Source organism: Bombus fervidus, chromosome 4 (assembly GCF_041682495.2).
Source record: "Bombus fervidus isolate BK054 chromosome 4, iyBomFerv1, whole genome shotgun sequence".
Classification (NCBI taxonomy): domain Eukaryota; kingdom Metazoa; phylum Arthropoda; class Insecta; order Hymenoptera; family Apidae; genus Bombus; species Bombus fervidus.
In genome coordinates this window covers 15907354-15915710 of record NC_091520.1, presented here as the reverse complement: position 1 = coordinate 15915710, position 8357 = coordinate 15907354, and the positions used below count along the sequence as shown (strand labels likewise).

Below are 8357 nucleotides of genomic sequence, written 5' to 3'. Positions count from 1 at the left end.
CAAACTTATAGCTTCGTTAAAGCGTGTCTAATGAATCACGTTTACACGGGATAACGAGACGATACCTTCAACGCGGTTTCGTTAAAGAGAGCATCGGATGATACGTAATGCGTATTCCGATATCTTCTACAATTCTATATATTTCTTGTAAATGATACCGATGATAGTAATATTGTTGTTACATCCTCTCATATTCTCGTATAATATTAAATATAAGCAACGTGTGTGTATCTCATATATACGTTACACGCGATAAATTAATCGTTTTCATCGCAACGTACAAGATAATACGTGCAAAAATAGAAGCTTGCTATTTTAGATATTACGGAAAGTTAAATATTCAGATTCCACTAGTTTCAATGACATTTTTAGGTGGATAGTAATTCTTTGACAAGTGTAACGATAATTACAAAAACATGGAAAAAGAAAACCAACACCACACGGAGTTCCCAAGCAGTTACCCATCTAAGTACTGTCCGTGCCCAACGCCGCTTCTTAACTTTCGTGATCGGACGAGAACGAGTGTACTCGGCGTGGTATGAGCGTTGGCTGAAACATACGATTCATATATTCGTGTTCATCGTTTCCTACAATTCCAAATCATTTTTCATTTGTAAAAATATAGTAAACAAAGCTTGTAGCACGATATGACTGTTCGAATGGCTCGGCTCGAACACCTTAAAATTCAATCTTCGAACTTTGCACAGAAAAATCAAACTTATTACGCACTGTTGGTCTAATAAAATTCTAGATACTTGAATGTAACATTTGCAATTTATAAAGTTAGCTTAATCGAATTAATTTATCTTGTAGAACGTATAGCGCGAGAATATTTATTCAGATTGATAATTTGTAACTGATAATTGGTAATAATAGGTGCAACACGTGTAAAATTACAAGTACTTCTTTTCAACCTTTCTTCTTCCTACGAATAATACCACGAAGACAGGTGAATCCATTAACGATAAGCTTCTAACACGATTTGGGATTTATCGACGCGAGAATTCGACAGATTCGTTTGCTCAGAAACCAAAAATTCGACACATTCGAGGAACCCTAAAAAACATCTGAAGAATGCCAAAACGAGTTACTCTCGCCTATGCTACGTTCTATTTCAGATCTGTAAACGCCAATTCCTACGAATTCCTCGAATTGCGCTTCGACTTTGCCAATTTGCAATTTATTCCGACAGCATTTATTTTCTTATCTCTTCGTGCTCTCTGTATGTCGGATGAACACCGCGGCAAATTCCCTGTCGCTTATATCTGACGATTGTATTTTACCACTTTTACGACGGCGTTGAAGCTGCATGGCAAAATCAGTTTTATCGTACATCCTTTATTAAACTGGACGCAGCACGTTGATCCGCATCGAATAATAATTAGACACGCTAGCGATCGCGTCGATCCTGGTCAATTAAACATCGTGGACATTCGTATTGCTAAAGCTTTTCTAAACACTGTCATTAAGTAAGGTTGCATCGTGTTTATCAGTTCACGTGGAACGAGTATCCTGTCAACCATGGTACATCAGGGTGAAAAGATCGACAGAAAGTTTATACCTTCCGCTTTGAATTGAAGTGGTAAATTACAGGGGAAAATTAATGGCAGAGCTAAAGTAAAATTAGCAATTACTATCACTTAATGAGAACTGTTATCGTGTTAAGGTATTTTAATTAAAATAGTAAAAATAAAGTTTGCATCGTGTTCTATTCGTGTTCGCCTAATGAGAATTATTAACGTGTCAAAGAATTTTAATTAAAATATTAAGACCAGAGCTTGATTCGTGTTCCGTCCAGTTCTGTTACGATAAAGCGATCGACAGGAATATAGTAACATTAAATCGACACCTTAAATTAGAGCTTGCATTCGCAAACATAATTTCTCGATTATATAGATGTGATTCTATACTGTTATCCATGAGTATGATATTTTATAATATTTCAATGCTTAACGACAGTGTCCCAACGCTCAGTTGGCGCAATAAACAGCATACTTGAATCGATTTTTCGCGGCAAATCAAACACCAAGCTCCGAAACGGCAATAAATATCAAGTTGACATAGCGCGCAACTTTTAACACGGCTTTCCACCAACAATTCACGCCAGTTTCCTCGACTAACGGCGTTTCATCGTTTCCCATTCACCGGTCATTCGTTGGAACCGCGAGTACACCATAAACTGGAAGCTTTATGGACTGTACCAGCCCCGTAAATCTACGCTTATAGACGGTGCAAACGGGACATTTACCGAAAATCCCATCGGCCCAACCCGTGACAGTCGTGAATTTATATCTAAACGCGACTTCCAAGTTTCTCTTCGTTCGCGTTCGTCGACGTAAATTCGATTTACGACGCGGAGAAAGCAATGATTCGTTTATTAAACGCGACAGCGATGACCACGCATCGAGTGCTATCTCGCGGCGAGCTTTTTACGCTGTTACGTTATCGTTTATTTATTATTTATATATCGACGACTCTGGCTGCACTTTGATACGAAAATGTATAGGAGGCGAGTCTCACAAGGCAAGTCGTGTTCAACGTTTTGGTATTTGGTTTCAGAGAAATTGGTGTACTTGACGGAACGTGGGTAGTTTCCGTGAGTTCAAAATAGCGTCCATCTAGTGGCGTAATACAACGAATTTCGTAGATGCGAAGATCGTAAAAGGATATTAAAAAGTTTCAAACGATGACACAGAGAAACGACAAATGCTATGCAATTTTTTCTTTGAAGATTTACCAATGGTCGAGTATGTTCTCGTCTTGAAAAACGATTTCTGTTACAAGTAAATTAATTACCTTTAGATATTCTGCTTCAACTGTACGTACGAAATTATAGTAAGATCGTAGCGTAATGGATTGATTCCATGGAGAGTACTTGTAGCAACTACCGACTGATTCGGTGTCATTAAGGTTGTATTAGTGGTTAATTGTATAATAATTAGTTCGGCTGTATAATGATGTTATCTGTGCAATAATTATTTCGAGTATTACTATGTATTACCAAACGATTAACCGGATAATAAGTATATTTTCGTTCATAGTAAATTGTATAATTATTACTTACGTCGATCGTTCATCGTGCAGTGATTTCGTTCGTCGATAACTTCCTTCAGATTACTCTCGTTGATGATTAATTGGATAGTAACTTCTTTTGTCGATAGTTAATCCCATGAAGGTTACTCGTACCGATGATCAATTACACGTTAATTATTTTTATCGATGTTTTACTTTATAGCGATTACTCATGTCAATGGTTGATTATTTGACAATTAATTACGCGATAATTGATTCGATCGCTAGTCGTACCGTATAACTTTACTGAAATTTTAAAAAATTGACAACTATCTCGGCAATTTTAATTTCAATTTTAATTTTCATCATTTTTATTACGCAAGTAATGTTTCTCGTTTGATCGCGATTCGATTGAATCTCTAATAAGACTTGATCGGGTATTTTTTACAAATCAATATAACATATATATTTTTTTCGTAATCTTTACAAAACGTACGATCTTCATTTTGACCTATAGAAATTTCGAAACCTCCATAAATGTTTATACAGCGAGAAAATTCTCGCTAAAAATTCTATGTTTTAAATGTTTTTATCGCAACTTCCACCCGACAAATTGCAACAATATGCGGGAATACTATTAACAAATAGTAACAGTGAAAAATTTATCGCAATAAATTGTACGAATTTAATATTAAGATATAACAAAGAAAGCTTATTAATCTCTCGAAAACAAAGAGAGACGGTCCTGAAATCCTTTTAGGGCTGTTTTGCCATCAACTTAAAGCATCGAATGCTCAACATACGACAGCCAACTCGTTCGAAATTTGGCAGTTGTTGCCATCTCCGTGTCGTTACATGCACACGAACTTAACTCAACGACTCTTTACTCGCAAGAGGCAACACATACATCCTCGTACGTACACGCGTTTCCCTGGTCGAATTCATTCCATCGAATCGATCGAATCCATGGAATCGATCGCACGGCAGCTGAAGCGCATACAGGTGAGCCAAGATGCTCGAGAGTAGCCAACAACGCTTGTTAATCCCCAGGACGATTGCTATAGTTATTGGTCACGGTTCGACGAAGAAGCGTCCGCAGGAGTGGGCCTCTTCCTTTCTCTCTTCTTCCACTTCCTCCTGTATCTTCCTCTCTTCCTCTCAACCATCTCACATACGTTTCCGTGATTTTTACTCGGCCCGGTTTTTGTCCTTTTTTCCCCCTTTCATCTCGCTTTATCTCACCGTCCTCTTTCATCCTGCTCGCTTCCTTCGCTCCCGAGACCTACTTAGCCGAGGATCGAGAGAGGCTACTCTCTTGGATCGTTTCCTCTCTCACCTGTGAAACGAGGCCCTGGCAGAGGAGGAACCCAATGACCAGGGGCGTACACCATCTCGAGACCATTCGTGCTCTTCTTAACCGTCTCTGATATATTTTGTCCTACTAAGCGCCAACAGGGTAACCATGAATTTCATGAGAAAGTAGATGGCCGCCTCATGTACCCGGCCACTTTCCGTCCAAAGTACAATTACGTGGAATAACGCGATACGATGGCCATTGCGTCGTAAATGCAATAGTTGCGCTTGGTTTTTCGCGCGACTTTCGTCCACTTCCCCTAATCAGGGAACCTCTCTAAAGTAATTCAACGGAGCCTGATGTACGAAAAATTTCTTTAATTTAGCAAAAATAGACGATTCGTTTGGAGAATCCATCGATAATTAAAAGATAGTTACACGTTTACGTTATACCTTGTTCCTAGTACCTAATCTAAGCTTTCTCTGTACTACTCTCTTTCAAGTACAGGATCATCGAAGATGTAGAACTGTAAGGAAGAGATCGTTGGAGATCGCACTGTATACTGCGTTCACGCACGTGTATCTATATCGAAATTAAAGCTTTAATTCTACGATCATAGGCATCCCTAAATTCAAAGAATGTCACGGTTAAACCAGTTGATCTGTACCAGTAGCAGCCAGTGTGCTCTGCCGAAAGGAATGTATCCTATGCGTGTACTTGGTTCGTTCTCGTTTTATAGTCTTTCTCTTGCTTTTTTCTCCGTTTGTTTGTTTTTTCTTCTTCCTTTTTTTTCCTTTTTTTGATCGGTTTGTGTTACGTCGGCCGACTCTCTACCTGGACGGGGCCTTGCAGCGCACATGGCAGCCATGTGTCTGCACCTCCTTACGGCATACTCTAAAGAATCTCAAAGACCGACCATAAATCTTAGAAAAATCTCAACAAAGTTTCTCAGGTCAAACAAGGATCTTTTCAACGAAAGTAATTTCTAAGATCTCTGGTTTGTGTCCGGAAAACACTTAAAATTAGTTATTTGCACACGTGCGATGCTTCCCACTACCAACCTTCTATCGAGGGCGGCTAAGACCCCTCCTAGTCCACCAACAATCGTAATGGCCAATAGAAACAATGTCTATTACCCTCACTTTCCTGGCCAAAAAACTGTCATCTACGAATCCGATGATCCCGTGCGTTAGACACACCCTTTCCTAGCTCTCCTCTGACACAGCATCGTCACTCTCAGTGTAGTCCGTTTTCATCGTCCGAACAGTCAGTAAGTCTACCACGGTTCTACCTAACCCCAATCAATTCATTTGCAAAGTCTAACTATCGCATCGAGACATATCGTCAAATCGGGTCCTATCTCTGTAACGCAAAATCTATACTCATCGTCAAATACCTGTAACGCTCATAATATTGTAATCCATCGTTGAATATATCACATTAACCTGTTAACACAGTGTTAATTTCAATTAACCACCCCTGTTATCCTAACCGAAACACGGGGAACGACTACTTCGCGGCGTCGATTAGCCTAATCGTAGCGAGAATTTACGCCTCTCGCTGACGCGTTTTCCTCGCGACCGCGTCTCCCCGCGAACGGTCGTAACATTTGGTCCTTCGAGCCGGATTCAGTGGTAAGTGAAAAGTGCACACCAGTGACACCCACTACCATACAGTGCCACATGAATCCAACATAACCAGCAGCGGAAGCTTTACCACTCCAGCGAAGTCAGTAACGTCAAGGGGCCGTCACCTTGGAAGAGGCATAATTCGATGGTTGAAGACGCAACCATGCAGCCTCCCGCCGCAACTGGACAATCGGGAACATAACGATATTCAACAACTTCGATCGCACGACAAAACACGTCACTTTCGGGAAGGATCACCTTCCTCACGAAACGTACGTCAACGACATTCCGCTGCACAGGGACAAGCGACAACCTGCAGTCGGAACAACTTCAGCTTCATTACAACACGAGTGATCCTCGGGAAGAACGCCTTCCTCGCGAACATCACAATATTCCGTCACACGGTAACAAGCAACAGTTAAACTCGCAACTACAAGGTAAGCTCGCTCAAGGCATCGAAATCAGTCATGGATCCCAATATGAAAGAACGCACGAGAAAATTGGTACGACAACGAGAGGGGTTCAGAAAAGGGTTGGAGGCATTTCGCACAGTACTCAACAATTATGTGGAAGGGACACAAATATATACTATCCAACGAAATTTAGAGGAATTAGAGGAAGAATTCACATCATTCAAAGAAAATCAATGGGAATTAGACGATAGGAAGGGGGGCCAAACACAGCAGGACCGCATTGACTTACAACAAATGTTCTATATTCTCACCGGACACGCGACTACCATAATTAATAACGCAAACGAACAATCAAGGTCGACAATCCGAAGTTTTACATCGAGCTATTCGAACATTTCATTGCCGAAAATTCATTTACCTACCTTGTCGGAACTCTACAAGGATTGGCCAGAGTTTGCGGATCTATTTCGCTCTACGGCTCAGACAACCAAGCTCGCGTCATCATTATCGGAACAACCTGATTCAACGCTACCAATCGGCTTGAATCAGACAATCTCTAACGTTCGTAACTCAGCGCCAATACGCGACTTGACGGCAACCAAGCTCGCGTCATCATTATCGGAACAATCTGATTCAACGCTACCAATCGGCTTGAATCAGACAATCTCTAACGTTCGTAACTCAGCGCCAATACGCGACTTGACGGCAACCAAGCTCGCGTCATCATTATCGGAACAATCTGATTCAACGCTACCAATCGGCTTGAATCAGACAATCTCTAACGTACGTAACTCAGCGCCAATACGCGACTTGACGGCAACCAAGCTCGCGTCATCATTATCGGAACAATCTGATTCAACGCTACCAATCGGCTTGAATCAGACAATCTCTAACGTTCGCTACTCAGCGCCAAAACGCGACTCGACGACAAACAATTTCGCATTATCATTATCCGAACAATCTGATTCAACGTCAGCAAGCGCCTTGAATCAAACAACCTCTGACACTCGCAGCTCTTCGCCAACGCGCGACATGAAGACAACCTCTCGCGATCCTCTGGACCGGAAAAAACTGAATCCCGTTCAGGACAACAAAGTCAATTTCGAATCAGGGCCTACAGCAGGGGTTTCGAAATCCACGATAGGATTCTCTAGGAACATTTCCTCCTCAATCAGCATCTCAATGTTCAGTCTGTCTTACAGCACGTTACCTGTATCATCTGAGAGCAGGAGTATCATATCGGAGAATCCTTTTCCCGAACATAACACGAAGATGCCACCCTCGCCATTTCCGAAAGGGGCCACATCTGCGAATTATCCGAAGCGGAATAATCATCACGTTGTCACCACCATGGCGGCATCGGACAAGTCTCGGGCCACGAAGATCTCACTGGAGTCACCCCTGGCTCCAATAACGCCAACATATTCTCCGACGCCAAGGCAAGTCACAGTCGCGACGTCCAGCGGCACGACGCCCAACGCTCATTCCCCGCCAAGGATCATCACTAAGAGAGCGCGATTCGGGCGGATCATCGGGGGGAGCCCAACCTCCCAATCAACTACAAAACTCTGCATCGTGTTGGACGACTCAACTTCAAACAACACAGGAATTCCGTTCAACGACACCTCATGGGCAGAGGTGTTCCAAGACACGTCCTGGGCAGAGGTGTTCCATGACACTTCCTGGGTCGAGGTACTACACGACACCTCCATGATCGAGACATTCCACGACACTTCATGGGCAGAGGTGTTCCATAATACTTCCTGGGCCGAGCTGCTGCATAACACCTCCAGGATCGAAGCATTCAACGACACTTCATGGACAGAGGTGTTCCATGACACTTCCTGGGCAGAGGTGCTTCACGATACCTCCAGGATCAAGACACAATCAACAGCGACAACGTCTGACGAGAAACCCACCTCACGACATCAACCATATCAATTGATCGGGAACCTCTCAACGGGGGGAGGATGTTACGTCGGCCGACTCTCTACCTGGACGGGGCCTTGC

The 8357-nt window shown here is 42.3% G+C and overlaps 1 pseudogene; it reads right to left on the bottom strand.

The window, feature by feature from the left end:
* Nucleotides 1–428: 428 nt before the first annotated feature.
* On the bottom strand, nucleotides 429–550 carry LOC139987018 (5S ribosomal RNA; annotated as a pseudogene).
* Between the last annotated feature and the right edge of the window lie 7807 nt (nucleotides 551–8357).